The sequence below is a fragment of the Ctenocephalides felis genome, unplaced genomic scaffold (genome assembly GCF_003426905.1).
Source record: "Ctenocephalides felis isolate EL2017-DRISC unplaced genomic scaffold, ASM342690v1 CF-g0.4_SCAFFOLD_03572, whole genome shotgun sequence".
Taxonomy (NCBI): domain Eukaryota; kingdom Metazoa; phylum Arthropoda; class Insecta; order Siphonaptera; family Pulicidae; genus Ctenocephalides; species Ctenocephalides felis.
In genome coordinates, this window is record NW_020539726.1 from 38,402,694 (window position 1) to 38,416,694 (window position 14,001).

Consider the following 14,001-nt stretch of genomic DNA (forward strand, 5'->3'; position numbering starts at 1 on the left):
ATAAAATTTAGAAAGGACTCTACTGATGAGCAAACTGAAATACAGGACATAAAATTAAAAAGAACTCTACTGACGAGCAGACTGAAATTGAGGACATAAAATTAAAAAGGACTCTACTGACGAGCAAACTAAAATTGAGGACATAAAATTTAGAAAGGACTCTACTGATGAGCAAACTGAAATACAGGACATAAAATTAAAAAGAACTCTACTGACGAGCAGACTGAAATTGAGGACATAAAATTAAAAAGGACTCTACTGACGAGCAAACTAAAATTGAGGACATAAAATTTAGAAAGGACTCTACTGATGAGCAAACTGAAATACAGGACATAAAATTAAAAAGAACTCTACTGACGAGCAGACTGAAATTGAGGACATAAAATTAAAAAGGACTCTACTGACGAGCAAACTAAAATTGAGGACATAAAATTTAGAAAGGACTCTACTGATGAGCAAACTGAAATACAGGACATAAAATCAAAAAGGACTCTACTGACAAGCAAACTAAAATAAAAGATAAAGATATGAATCGATTTTAAAAATTCAAAAGTTGTTTCAAAGATATTATTTGGGAATCGTGCTGATTATTTTTGAACAAAGATCGGCCAAGCTGTTTTTTCTATTACCTGTTGAATTTTTTTCGATAAAATTTATTATATGATAGACATTATGGTCCTAAAGAACATACTAATATATTAAGGCACTACGACGAGTCGTTTAATTGTAAAAAATCTGAAAATAAAGGAAATTTGTGTCAAAAATTGCTTTTGTGATTTCTTCAATTTAAAAGCCATTTTTTGGAATCGGCAGAAAAATCTACAAAATTAATATCTAGTTGTATAAAAATGTTAGCATTAATTTAAATCATTAAATAAAATCAAGGACTAACGTACATGTGATATATATTAACTAATTTCATCTAAATATTTTATTCTCAATTTCGGTTGATTAAGTTAATTATCAAACTCGCTTTCAGGCAAAATGCCACTTTCAACTAGTTTTTTATTAAATAGCTAGCTAAAAAAGACAATAGCAACCTGGGATATAAAAATAAAGTCTACTGATAATCAAATTGAAATGTAACTCTAACATAATTTTAGACTTTACTGACGAAGAATGAAAGAGCATTTTATAAATCTAAATTTTGAATAAATAATTACTATTCTCTATATTTTCTATATTTTTATTATTCCGTCTAGTTGTTTATCTGTTTACGATTTAGGACAAATAACTCATTTATTATTATAACAAGAAGTTGTCGGAGTTGGAATTAACGAGGTGCTTTGTGCCTTTGCTTGCAACTTTACCGACGATATTTTATTTTATTGGTTTTCCTCGAACGAAATGGTTAAAATAAAGGATACGTTTGTAACGCACATTTTAATATGGAGTAGACGGAGAGCCGGGGTAAAATATACAAGAACGTAATTGATACAGAGGTCATTACTATTATTAAAAAAAATATATATATTTACATATGTAACATGTAGTTAAGATAATCACTAATTAAAATTAAAAATATTCTTACAGTTAATTTTTTTTTTAAATATATATTATTTGAATTTTTATATGCATCAAGTACTTAAGACACATACTTAATTAATATTAAGAGAATTAAAAAAAAAATGTCGTTTTTATAATTTTTTATATAAAACATGAATTACTTTAGAAGTGTTGTTATTTTTGGAAAATGTTTGAATGTTAATGAATCTATTTTAATTTATTTACGATTTAAAATACTTCATGATAATTTTTCTTAAGGTTTATACAAATTCAGATTACAGCATTCTGATAAACTTTGCGTGACTTTCATAAACTTTGCAATATTGCAATAAACTTTGCATCACCATAATGCTTAGGAACATTTTTCATCAAATTGGCATCGTTTTCATAAATTCCTGAATGCTTTGGCATCATATTCCTAAAAATTACATCGCTTTTATAAATATTGCATCATTTTTATTAAATTAGCTTAGTTCTTATAAAATTTGCATCATTTTCATTAAATTTGCATAATTTTCATCAAAATGATACTGTTTTTATGAAAATGGTATTTGTTTTATGAAAGTAGCATAAAAATATGAAAATGCATGGTTTTCATTGAAATGGCATTGTTTTGAAGAAAATGGCATCATTTTTTTGAGAATGGTATAGTTTTTATAAAAGTAAGATAGTTTTCATGAAGATTGCATTTTTTTGTTGAAATTGGCATTGTTTTGATGCAAAAGGCATTTTTTTTGATAGAAATAGCATCGTTTTGATAAAAATTGCATCCTTTTGATGGAAATGGTATCGTATTGATGAAAATTTCATAGTTTTTATGAAAATGGTATTATTTTCATGAAAATGGAGTCGTTTTTATTAAAATGGCATAATTTATATGAAAATGGAGTCGTTTTCGATTTTTTTATTATTAAAATGGCATCGTTTTTATAGAAATGGAGTCGTTTAAAATTGCATTAGTTTTATTGAAAATGACATCGTTTTTTATGAAAATTGCACCTTTTTCATTAAAATGGCGTCGTTTTTATGAAAATAGAATCGTTTTCATGAAAATAGCATCAAAATTTTCTTTAAAAAAATTGCACTATTTTCTTGAAAATGGCATCTGTTGCATAACTTTCGTGTCTTTTTTATTATTATGGCATAGTTTTTATAAAATTGACATTTTTTTAAAGAAAATTGCATTAGTTTAATATAAACTGCATGGTTTTTATGAAAATTCAACTGTTTTCATTAAAATGGCATCAATTTTATGAAACTGGAGTCGTTTTTATAAAAATCGCATCGTTTTTATGAAAATCGACTTTGTTTTCATGAAAATAGCATCGTTTTTATGAAAATTGCTTTATTTTTGGAAATTTGTATTGTTTTTATGAAATTGGTATTGCTTTCTAAAAATTGCACCTTTTTCTTGAATTTTTTTTATTTTAAACTTGAAATATTTGTATCTTAAATTTCGCGTTCTTTTTATTAATATGACATCATTTTCATAAAATTGACATCGTTTTCATAAAAATGCCATCGTTTTCATGTAAGTGACATCGTTTTTATAAAAAAATCGTAGTTTTCATAAAATCGTATTGCTTAAATATAAATAGCATAATATTCATAAAAATGGCAACGTTCTCATAAAAAATGCATTGGTTTCAAGAAAAATCATGATTTTTTAAAAATTGCATCGTCATCATAAAACGGCATCATTTTTATAAAAATTGCAGTGTTTTCATAAAAATTTCTTTATTATTACGAAAATGGCATCGTTTTTCTGAAAATGGCGTAGTTTCCATGAAAATCTCACCGGTTCACAAAAATACATGACTTTTGTGGAAACCAACAAGTTTACGCGAAAATAGCATAGTTTTTTTAAAATGCTATCATTTTAATGAAAAATAAACATTTTAGAGAATCTACACTGTTTTCATACAATTTGCAAGATTTTGATAAACAATTTCATAGAGAAATTATTTCAAATAAAAAATATATATTTATGTTTTCACGAAAACTCATTGCTTTTCAATTACCAAAAAAAACTTTATAAACTTTACAAACTTTTAGTTGTTTTTTTTTATTCAAAAAAAATCTATTTTTGGTGATATTTTCTTTGAAATTGTTAAATATTTATAAAATTGGAATTGCATTCATAAAAATGCCATCAAAAGTGATATGGGTCTCATAAAATAGGTATTGATATTATGTTACATAAAAATCATTTTGCAACAATTTAAAAAAAAGTTTTGTAACATTTTCATTGAAATTTCAATACATTCAATAAATACTTTCGATTTTTTAAAAAAAATCTCGTTGTCATGAATATGGCATCAGTTCTACAAAAATTACACTTTTTATAATTCATGCTTTTGCTTTCTAAGAAAAATGCAAAATTATCAAAACAAAAATTATCTATAATTTCATGAAAATAGCCATATTAATTTAAAAAAAATATCACTTACGTGAATATGTAAAATATTCTGTACTAATTTTTAATAATTGATAATATAGGTAATTATAAATAAATAATTATAAAATCATTTTATTGCAATACATATAATAATTTTTATTAAGATTCATTGGATGTAAACTTCAGTTTGATTTATACTCAAAACTTCTATCTCTTTTTCATGTTTATTTTAATACATTTTTATAAAACATGAAAATATCTTTCTATAAATTTACATATTTCTCCCTCTATTCGTAGCGAAAAAGCGAATGAAGAAAAGTAAAACTCTTTAAGTCCTCTATCTAAGAATTCTTGTTTCAAAATATCGTCAATAATTTTCCACCAACTCTTCCTCTATCACCTCTATCTAGCGACAAAGCGACTCAAAAAAGGAAAGAACAGGGTCAGGGTTCGGGTTGGCGTCCGGGTCGGGTCGTCGAGCTCCTCCTGCTCTTTCTTTAGTCTTCAATGCGATTCGTTATTTATACACGAACTGAGTGGAAAGGCGATGTGTTTTATGTTTTATGTTACACATGTATATTTTATTTATTTGTGCACACACCATCACCAGAGAGAGGGCCGAAAGCAAAAGGATTTCGTCAGAAGTATGCGCATAGTGGAATTCTTGGAAGATTTCGCGTTAGTTTTACCGAAATTGAAACATTCCGATGGAAATCGAGGGGACAAGGGATATTGGAAAGTATTGGATAGATATAAATTTATAGTAAAGGATTAATAGATGGGTGGTCTATTTGAAACTGTCTCTATGGTGCGCCATTATCACTTCATATTTTATTTATAACTTGCTGACCCGGTAAACGTTGTTTTGCTGAGTTAGGTATATTCTAAACAATTACTAGAGAATAAAAAAAATGAATACTTTAAGTGTATAAGGATGTGTTATTTGAATGCTATATACAATGAGGTATTATAAAAACAATAAGCCCCATTAGTTTGTCTATATTTTGTCTGGAAGTTTTATACACTTTCTATAGAAAACATAGTATAATCCATCCAAGTCTTTTTTGATCTTTCGACTCATTGATTACGTTTCAAGTTTTTCAGATCCTTTTTGGATTCTGCATTTTGTAAATCATACTACTGAGCTTATACAAAAATTTTCAAATTTTTGCAAGGAGAGATAGAAAATAAATTAAGTATTTCTTCTTTGACCTACTTTTTGAAAAGTTTCAAGTAACATTCGATGAATTAAAGTAAATTTAATAAATAGTATATATGTAGAGCAGGGCGAGACACAAAGGTCCAATTTGACTTGAAGCAAATATTTATTATATTATAAAAATCAAACCAATTATATCACAACAAATAACACATTTCAAACAAACAATTATCTGAATACGTTCAGTAAAACTGCCAGCTACTTCATCATTGTAGAAATGTGCTTTTTTGATGTTTTCCAAAAATTTGTTATCTAGATCTTTTTACCCTATAGGTGGTAAACAGGTTTAATGTCTTATTTTAATTTTAAAAGTGTTTGCAAAATAATTACATTTTTAACTTTTTCCCTCAACTTTCAAATATTATTAAACAATGCTCAACTTTACTGATTTTTGACACATCGGTGGTGGACCTTTTTAACCCCGGCTTTTCATATATTACTATCTATTCTTCGATAAATTCTGGGAAATTATAACTGGAAAATGTTATTCGACAAAATGTCCATTTGATCGATACCAAATTTAGGTTCTGAATTTAAATAACATAAATAAAAAATAATATAACCTAGAAAATGTTTTATAAATACTTATGAGTATACAATTTTACAAATGAGATCTTTCAGAGCGCCATGTTTGAGAAAAATATGCCAAAAAGTGCATTTTCATATTAACATCTCAAAAAAGTTAATATTTTGAGTTTCTAGTAATACGCGGCCCGTTTACTAACGTTTCTGTATATAAATACAACTACAAATAAAACTATTTACTACAATTGAATCATTATTAAATAATATTCACACAAAACATTCTAATAAACGTAATTAAACATCATCTGTCAAAAACGTTTGACATTTGACGTATTGGCCACCGTCCATTGTTTTATTCAAGGTACGCTTCTACAAAAATGTTCAAATTAAAAATGTAAAGATTCTACGCAATTTTGAAATAATATCTCACCTTTCCGACAACCTACTGATTAGCACAAATTTTTTTAGACTAAGACTGACCAAATCGGTTTAGCCGTTTTCGAATTTTACTAAGACATTTGAAAGAGAGCTCCATTTTTATATATAAGATATAATTTTACTTCCACGGTGTCTTGTTTCTTGGCTTTCAATTCCCCTGTATTATTTTTCCGAGAATTTTATATACACCACTAGTTCCAGTCTATATCGATTATCTCTCTATGACTCACAAAGGCGATCGCAGCGCTCGCTGCGTCTGATCTCCGCCGACAGACTTTCAATGTAAACATGCAGCGTCCTGTGTTTACACAATGTAAACATTTCAAATGCAGAAAAATATCACGAAAGGAAAATATATATATATATATATATACTAGCTGACCCGGCAAACGTTGTTTTGCTAAGTAAGTTATTTTATAAACAATTTCTAGAGTATCTAAAAAATTAATACTTTTTGTGTAAGGATGTGTTGTTTGAATTGCTATATACAATGAGATATTATAGAAACAATAAACCCCATTAGTTTGTATATATTTTATTAATACAACCAAACTGAAAGTTTTATACACTTTCTATAGAAAACATGGCATAATTCAATCCAAGTCTTTGTTGGTCTTTCGACTTATATAGTCATTACAAATTCCATTTAATCGATTAATGAATGCGTTTCAAATTTTTTGAAATTTTTTTTGGATTCTGGATTTTGTGTATAATTGTAAATAATACTATTGAGCTTATACAAATTTTTCAAATTTCTGCGAGGAGAGATACAAAATGATTTAGGTATCTCTTTTTTGACCTGCTTTTTGAAAAGTTTCTAGTAATATTCGATGAATAAAAGTAAATTTAATAAAAAGTATATATGTAGAACAGGGCAAGGCACAAAGGTCCAATTTGACTTTAAGCAAATATAAATTTTATTATGAAAATCAAACCAATTACATCACAACAAATGACACATTTCAAATGAACAATTATCTGACTACGTTCAGTAAAACTACCATCTACTTCATCATTGTAAAAACGTGCTTTTTTGCTGTCTTTAAAAAAAAAATTATCTAGACCTTTTTACCCTATAACGGGGTAACTTGGAACGGTCAGATGGCAAGCAGGTCTAATGTCATATTTTAATTTCAAAGGTATTTTACAAAATAATTACATTTTCAACTAATTGCTAGAAAACTACCAATGGAAGAAAATAATTTTACTATGGATTTTCAAAGATTACCATTTATCTCCCAATACCAAAGTCATAAGAATCAAGGTTATAGCTGATTATACATATTTTTCCCTTTACATTCAAATACTTCTGTTAAACAATGCTTAGCTTTACTGGTTTTTGACACTTCGGTCGTGGATCTTCATATATTACTATCCATTCTTGAATAAATTCAGAAAATTATAACTGGAAATAAGCTATTCGACAAAATGTTCCTTTGATCAATTCCAAATTTAGGTTCTAAATCTGAATAATCTAGAAAAGGTTTTATAAATACCAATGAGTACATAATTATACAAATAAGTTCTTTCAGAGCATTGTGTTTGAGAAAAATATGATTTGTCAACCATACTGAGTTATACATAGTTCGCTTCACTGTTTATATGAATGGGCAATGGCACTATCATTATATTATAATTGTTAATTATTTATTTAAAATAAATAATTTTATTATTAATTCCTTACAAATATTGAATTGTCATCCATGCGTGATTACATAGCTGTCATTTGCTTATTGTTATTCCAAGTCGAACAGGATAAAAGGTATCCTATGTCCTTCTCCTGGCTCTGAACCAACTTTTACCAACTTTACCAAAGCCAATTTTCAGTTAAATCGGTTCAGCCTTCTTGAGTTATAAGTTCTGACGATATATCTCCAGAATGCACAAACCGAATTCGACAATTTTCATTCGCTGGAAAGGTTTGGGGCTCCGTGAGGTTTATAGCTGGGTTATAATATATGAGAACCAAAAACTAATATTCTATCACGATAGTTAACATAAGGTAGTCGATTACTTCAATTAGACCTTTTTATTGTCGAATCAAAGCACCAACTTTTACCAACTTTACCAAAGCCAATTTTCAGTTAAATCGGTTCAGCCTTCTTGAGTTATAAGTTCTGACGATATAACTCCAGAATGCACAAACCGAATTCGACAATTTTGCATTCGCTGGAAAGGTCTGGGGCTCCGTGAGATTTATAGCTGGGTTATAATATATGAGAACCAAAAACTAATATTCTATCACTATAGTTAACTTAAGGTAGTCGATTACTTCAATTAGACCTTTTTATTGTCGAATCAAAGCACATTTGCTGATAATATATATATGCCAATTAGTTGTAAACACCTGAAACATTTTATAAGATATGTATAAAGAAATTACAAATTAACAACAATTAATGTATAACTATTTACATTTTTATTACAAATTTTGAGGTTATGTCAAGAAACTATATTTCAGAATATTTTTTTTATTAATTTGTTGATGATTATACTTATTGCTGATATATAATATAAACACCTCAAATACTCTATTTAAATACGTATAAACAAATATACATAAATACCTAATTATATAAATAATTACATTTCCATTTTCAAGAAATAAATTTCCCCATCGTCCATCTAGCATCGCTTGGTATTATTAAGAATTAATTTATTTGCCACTTTGTATTAATTTTCCGTGGCGATTAAAATATTTATATTATTCACGTAATAATTTTCAAATAATGGTCATTAAGAAATGCATATTAATATATTTGTATCAAAACAGAAACACCGAATGACAGTTGACAATCGAATGTAAATGTCATGGATGAAATCATTGATAGTATCATAGATTGAATAAACTACATGGATTGTTTATAAATAATTAATTTTGAATTAGAATGAAATAAAGGGATAAAAAGTATCCTAAGTCCTTCTCCTGGCTCTAAACTATCTCCCTGCCAATTTTCATCTAAATCGGTTCAGCCGTTCGTGAGTTATAAGTGGTAGCACATAAGGCGATCCTCTTTTATATATATAGATATGCAGCCCACTTGTCGAAATAAAACAAGAGTAAAATATTTGTCGAATTTAAGAAAGTTATTTAAATAAAATGATATATGAGTATTCAGATACAACATGGTGTTGCCTGATGTGATATAAAATACTTTTAACAGGTTTACCAGATGTGATAGTAAAGTTCTAAAATAATCCTAGAGTTAATAAATTAAATTTGTATAAATTGTTTACTTATAAAAAAAGTACTAATAAATTATTCCTTACAAATTCTTTACCAACTAGCCCTTTATATTCTGTTGTTTGCAAAGGACTAAGTCATCTGAATAAATAAAAGGACTTTTTCAGAACAAAAATTGTCCTTATTTGTTAAGGACGATGTGAAAACTGTCGATGACCACTTGTATTGTCGCATGTTATAGACATTTTCGAGTGGGCATCCAATTTTCATAAAATAAACAAAACTATCAAGTGTGTGTCACGATGTTTGTCCTGAATGTACTCCTAAACTACTGAACCGATTTTGATTTTTTTTGTCTCAACTTGTGCATTGATACTCAACTTAGATTATAGGATATATGAGCAATCTTAGTTTTTGTTGGAAGTATTAAAAATTTAGCAAATTCCATACATTTTGACAGAAGACATGTGTGAAATAACGCGTTTCTGAATTCACGATGTTTGTTCTGAATGTACTCCTAAACTACTTAACCGATTTTGATTTTTTTTTGGCTCAACTTGTGCACTGAAACTCAACTTAGGTAATAGGTAATATGAAAATTTTAGTTTTGGCTGGAAGTATTGAAAATTTAGCAAATTCCATACATTTTGACAAAAAAAATATGTGAAGCGTCAGTTGCGTTTCTGAATTCACGATGTTTGTTTGAATGTACTCCTAAACTACTGAACCGATTTTAATTTTTTTGGCTCAACTTGTGCATTGATACTCAACTTAGGTTATAGGTTATATGAAAATTTTTATTTTTAGTTAGAAGTGTTAAAATTTAAGCAAATTACATAAATTTTGACAGAAGACTGCAAAAGGGTGTGAAATAACAGGCGTTTCTGAATTCACGACGTTCGTCCTGAATGTACTCCTAAACTACTGAACCGATTTTGAATTTTTTGGCTCAATTTATGCAGTGAAACTCAACTTAGGTAATAGGTGATATAAAAAATTCTAGTTGTTTCTGGAAGTGTTCAAATTTTAGAAAATTCTGTGTATTTTGACAAAAGACATGTGTAAAATAGGCGTTTCTGAATGCACGTCCTGAATGTGCTCCTAAACAAACTACTGAACCGATTTTGAATTTTTTTGGTTTAAATGAAAATTTAAATATGAATTTTTTTTTGTCTTATTGGATGCTTTAAAATTCTAGAAAATTCAAAACATTTTGACAGGAGAATGCAAAATAGTTGCGTTTCTGAATTCACGATGTTTGTCCTGAATGTACTTCTAAACTACTGAACCGATTTTGAATTTTCTTGGCTCAAATTGTGCATTGATACTCAACTTAGATTATAGGCTACATGAAAGTTTTTAGTTTTTGTTGGAAGTATTGAAATTTTAGCAAAATCCTTACATTTTGACAAAAAAAAAATGTGTTAAATAACAGTTGCGTTTCTGAATTTACGATGTTTGTCCTGAATGTACTCCTAAACTACTGAACCGATTTTGAATTTTTTTGGCTCAAATTGTGCATTGATACTCAACTTAGATTAAAGGCTATATGAAATTTTTTAGTTTTTGTTAGAAGTATTGGAATTTTAGAAAAAATGTGTGAAATAACAGGTATTTCTGAATTCACGATGTTTGTTCTGAATGTACTCCGAAACTACTGAACCGATTTTGTTTTTTTTTTGTCGCAAAATATGCATTGATACTCAACTTAGGTTATAGGTAAAATGAAAAATTTTAGTACCTGTTGGAAGTATTGAAATTTTAGCAAATTCCATGCATTTTGACAGAAGACTGCAAAAGTGTGTGAATTAACAGTTGCGTTGCATAATTCACGTTTGTCCTGAATGTACTCCTAAATTACTGAACCGATTTTGATTTTTTTTGGCTCAACTTGTGCATTGATACTCAACTTAGGTTATGGGTAAAATGAAAAATCTTAGTACCTGTTGGAAGTATTAAAAATTTTGCAAATTCTATGAATTTTGACAGAAGACATGTGTGAAATAACGCGTTTCTGAATTCACGATGTTTGTTCTGAATGTACTCCTAAACTACTGAACCGATTTTGATTTTTTTTGGCTCAACTTGTACATTGATACTTAACTTAGGTTATAGGTCATATAAAAAATCTTTGGTCTTGTTGGAAGTGTTGAAATTTTAGCAAATTCCATACATTTTGACAGAAAAAAGTGTCAAATAACAGTTGCTTTTCTGTTGTACTGAACTGAATTGTATTTCAGTTTGCTCGTCAGTAGAGTCTCTTTTTAATTTTACAAATTGTATTTCAATTTGCTCGTCAGTAAAGTCCCTTTTTATCATTTGAATTTAAGTTTGCTCGTCAGTAGAGCCCCTTTTACATTTCCTTTCTTGTATTCAAATTTGCTCGTCAGTAGAGTCCCTTTTTAATTTTTTTTTTGTTTTGCTCGTCAGTAGAGTCCCTTTTTAATTTTACAGATTGTATTTTAGTTTGCTTGTTACTAGAATCCCTTTTTAATTTTACAAATTGTATTTCAGTTTGCTCGTCAGTAAAGTCTTTTTTTAATTTTACAAATTGTCTTTCAGTTTGCTCGTCAGTAGAGTCAATTTTTAATTATATTATTTTGTTTTTCGTTTTGCTCGTCAGTAGAGTCCTTTCTTTTGCTTGTTTTTCCTTTGTGCTCGTCTTTTCTATTTTATGATTTGTATTTCAGTTGAAACGTTTAAAATTTCTCGAGTATTTCATTACGGTACGGTAAGTTCCAGCAATTTGCCTTAAGGCACGATGCCATACACTACTAGTTATTATTAAAATCATCTTAGAAAATTTTCTGTATCCTTATATTATCCTTATTTTTAATATTTTACAATCCAAAAGTTCATTCAAGTGCATCAACACGTGTTCAGTATCAACCCTCATACTCCTTTTTACTCAAAAGGTATGTTTGTCCTGAATGTACTCCTAAACTACTGAACCGATTTTAATTTTTTTTGGCTCAAAATGTGCATTGATATCCAACTTAAGTTATAGGCTATATCAAAAATCTCTAGCCATACTCAAAATTTCAAAAATTTAACAATTTTCATGAATTTTGACAGAAGAAAGCAAAATTATGTGAAATGACAGTTACGAGATAGATTTATGATTTAAAAAAAATCACATTGGCGGTCATAAAATTTAAAAAAATAGACTAATAAAAAAAAAAATTCTTACAATGTCTAATAATTTCTGGATAGTTTTTGCAACAAATGTTATCCTTGTTTTTCATCTCACAATCCAAAAGTTCATCCAAGTGCATCAACACGTGTTCAGTATCAAACCTCATACTCCTGCTTTTTTCTCAAAAGGTACAAAGGGCGAAGGGCGAAGGATGGAATTATTTCAATTTATATATCAGCAGACAAACATCTGCATCTGATCTCAGATGGAGTGAGGCAAGGCAGGCATTATGTACGCTCCGTTTAAGATCTGCGAAACTTATTTTCTGCTTTTCTTCTACGTTTTTCTGTTTGCATTTATTAGATGTTCATATGATAAAGGCGAATGATAAGGGCGAATGTTGTAATAATAAGGGCGGAATATGGTGAACAGATGTAAAAGATATTGCAGAGGTGGAGAAAGTTTTTTTTTTAATTTGTATAGGAGTACATGCAAATTCTAAACTGTAATGTTTTAAGTATTACAAAGTTTTTTTGGAACTTTTTGAGAATTACAAGACAGCAATGTTAAAATAACCTAAAATTTTTTAAACAATATAATTATATTATAAAAGTATTGTAAAGCTTATTAAATTACTTATCATTTTTTTTTTAAAAAAATACTTGCAACAAACAAACTAGTTATATTTAAAAATAATTAAAATTAACTAAATATAATTAAGTTCATAGTAAATAAATTAAATGATAAATAAATATGTAATAAAATAGCTAGTAAATAAGTTAAATTATATTAAACCTATAAAATATTGACTTATGCCTTATTATAATATTATTTGTAAAATAAATAAATGGATATCAATATTTCGAGAATCAATCATAACTATAAAGGCAATCTTTTGGTTTATCATAAAACTAAAATGTCATATCTGGTCACACTTAACCTAAAAATGTTACTCATCAGGTAACATTTTTTTAAAGGATTTTTCCATTTTTTTATTATACGAGTTGAAAGTGGGCTCTACTGACGAGCAAAATGAAATAAATGAAGATCTCCACTGATGAGCAAATCGAAATACAAGCGAAGAAATTAAAAGGGGACTCTACTGACGAGGAAATTGTAAAACAGACCAAAAAATTGAAAAGACTTTACTGACGAGCAAACTTAAATACAATTTGTAAAATTGAAAATGAACTCTACTGACGAGCAACCTGAAATACAACAAAATTATGAAAGACAGGACTCCTCTGACAAGCAAATTCAAACACAAGTAAAAAAAAACTAAAAAGGAGCTTTACTGACTAGCAAACTGAAACACAATTTGTAAAATTAAAAAGGGACTCTACTGACGAGCAAAACGAAGGACAATAAATGAAATTAAAAAAGAGACTCTACTGACGAGCAAACTAAAAACAAAAAATCATGAAATTAAAAACGGACTCTACTGACGAGAAAACTGAAATACAATTGGTAAAATTGAAAAGGGAGTCTACTGGCGATCAAATTAAAATACAAAAGTATAAATTAAAAAGAGACTCTACTGACGAGCAATACGAAATACAAAAATCATAAAATTAAAAAAAGGACTCTACTGACGA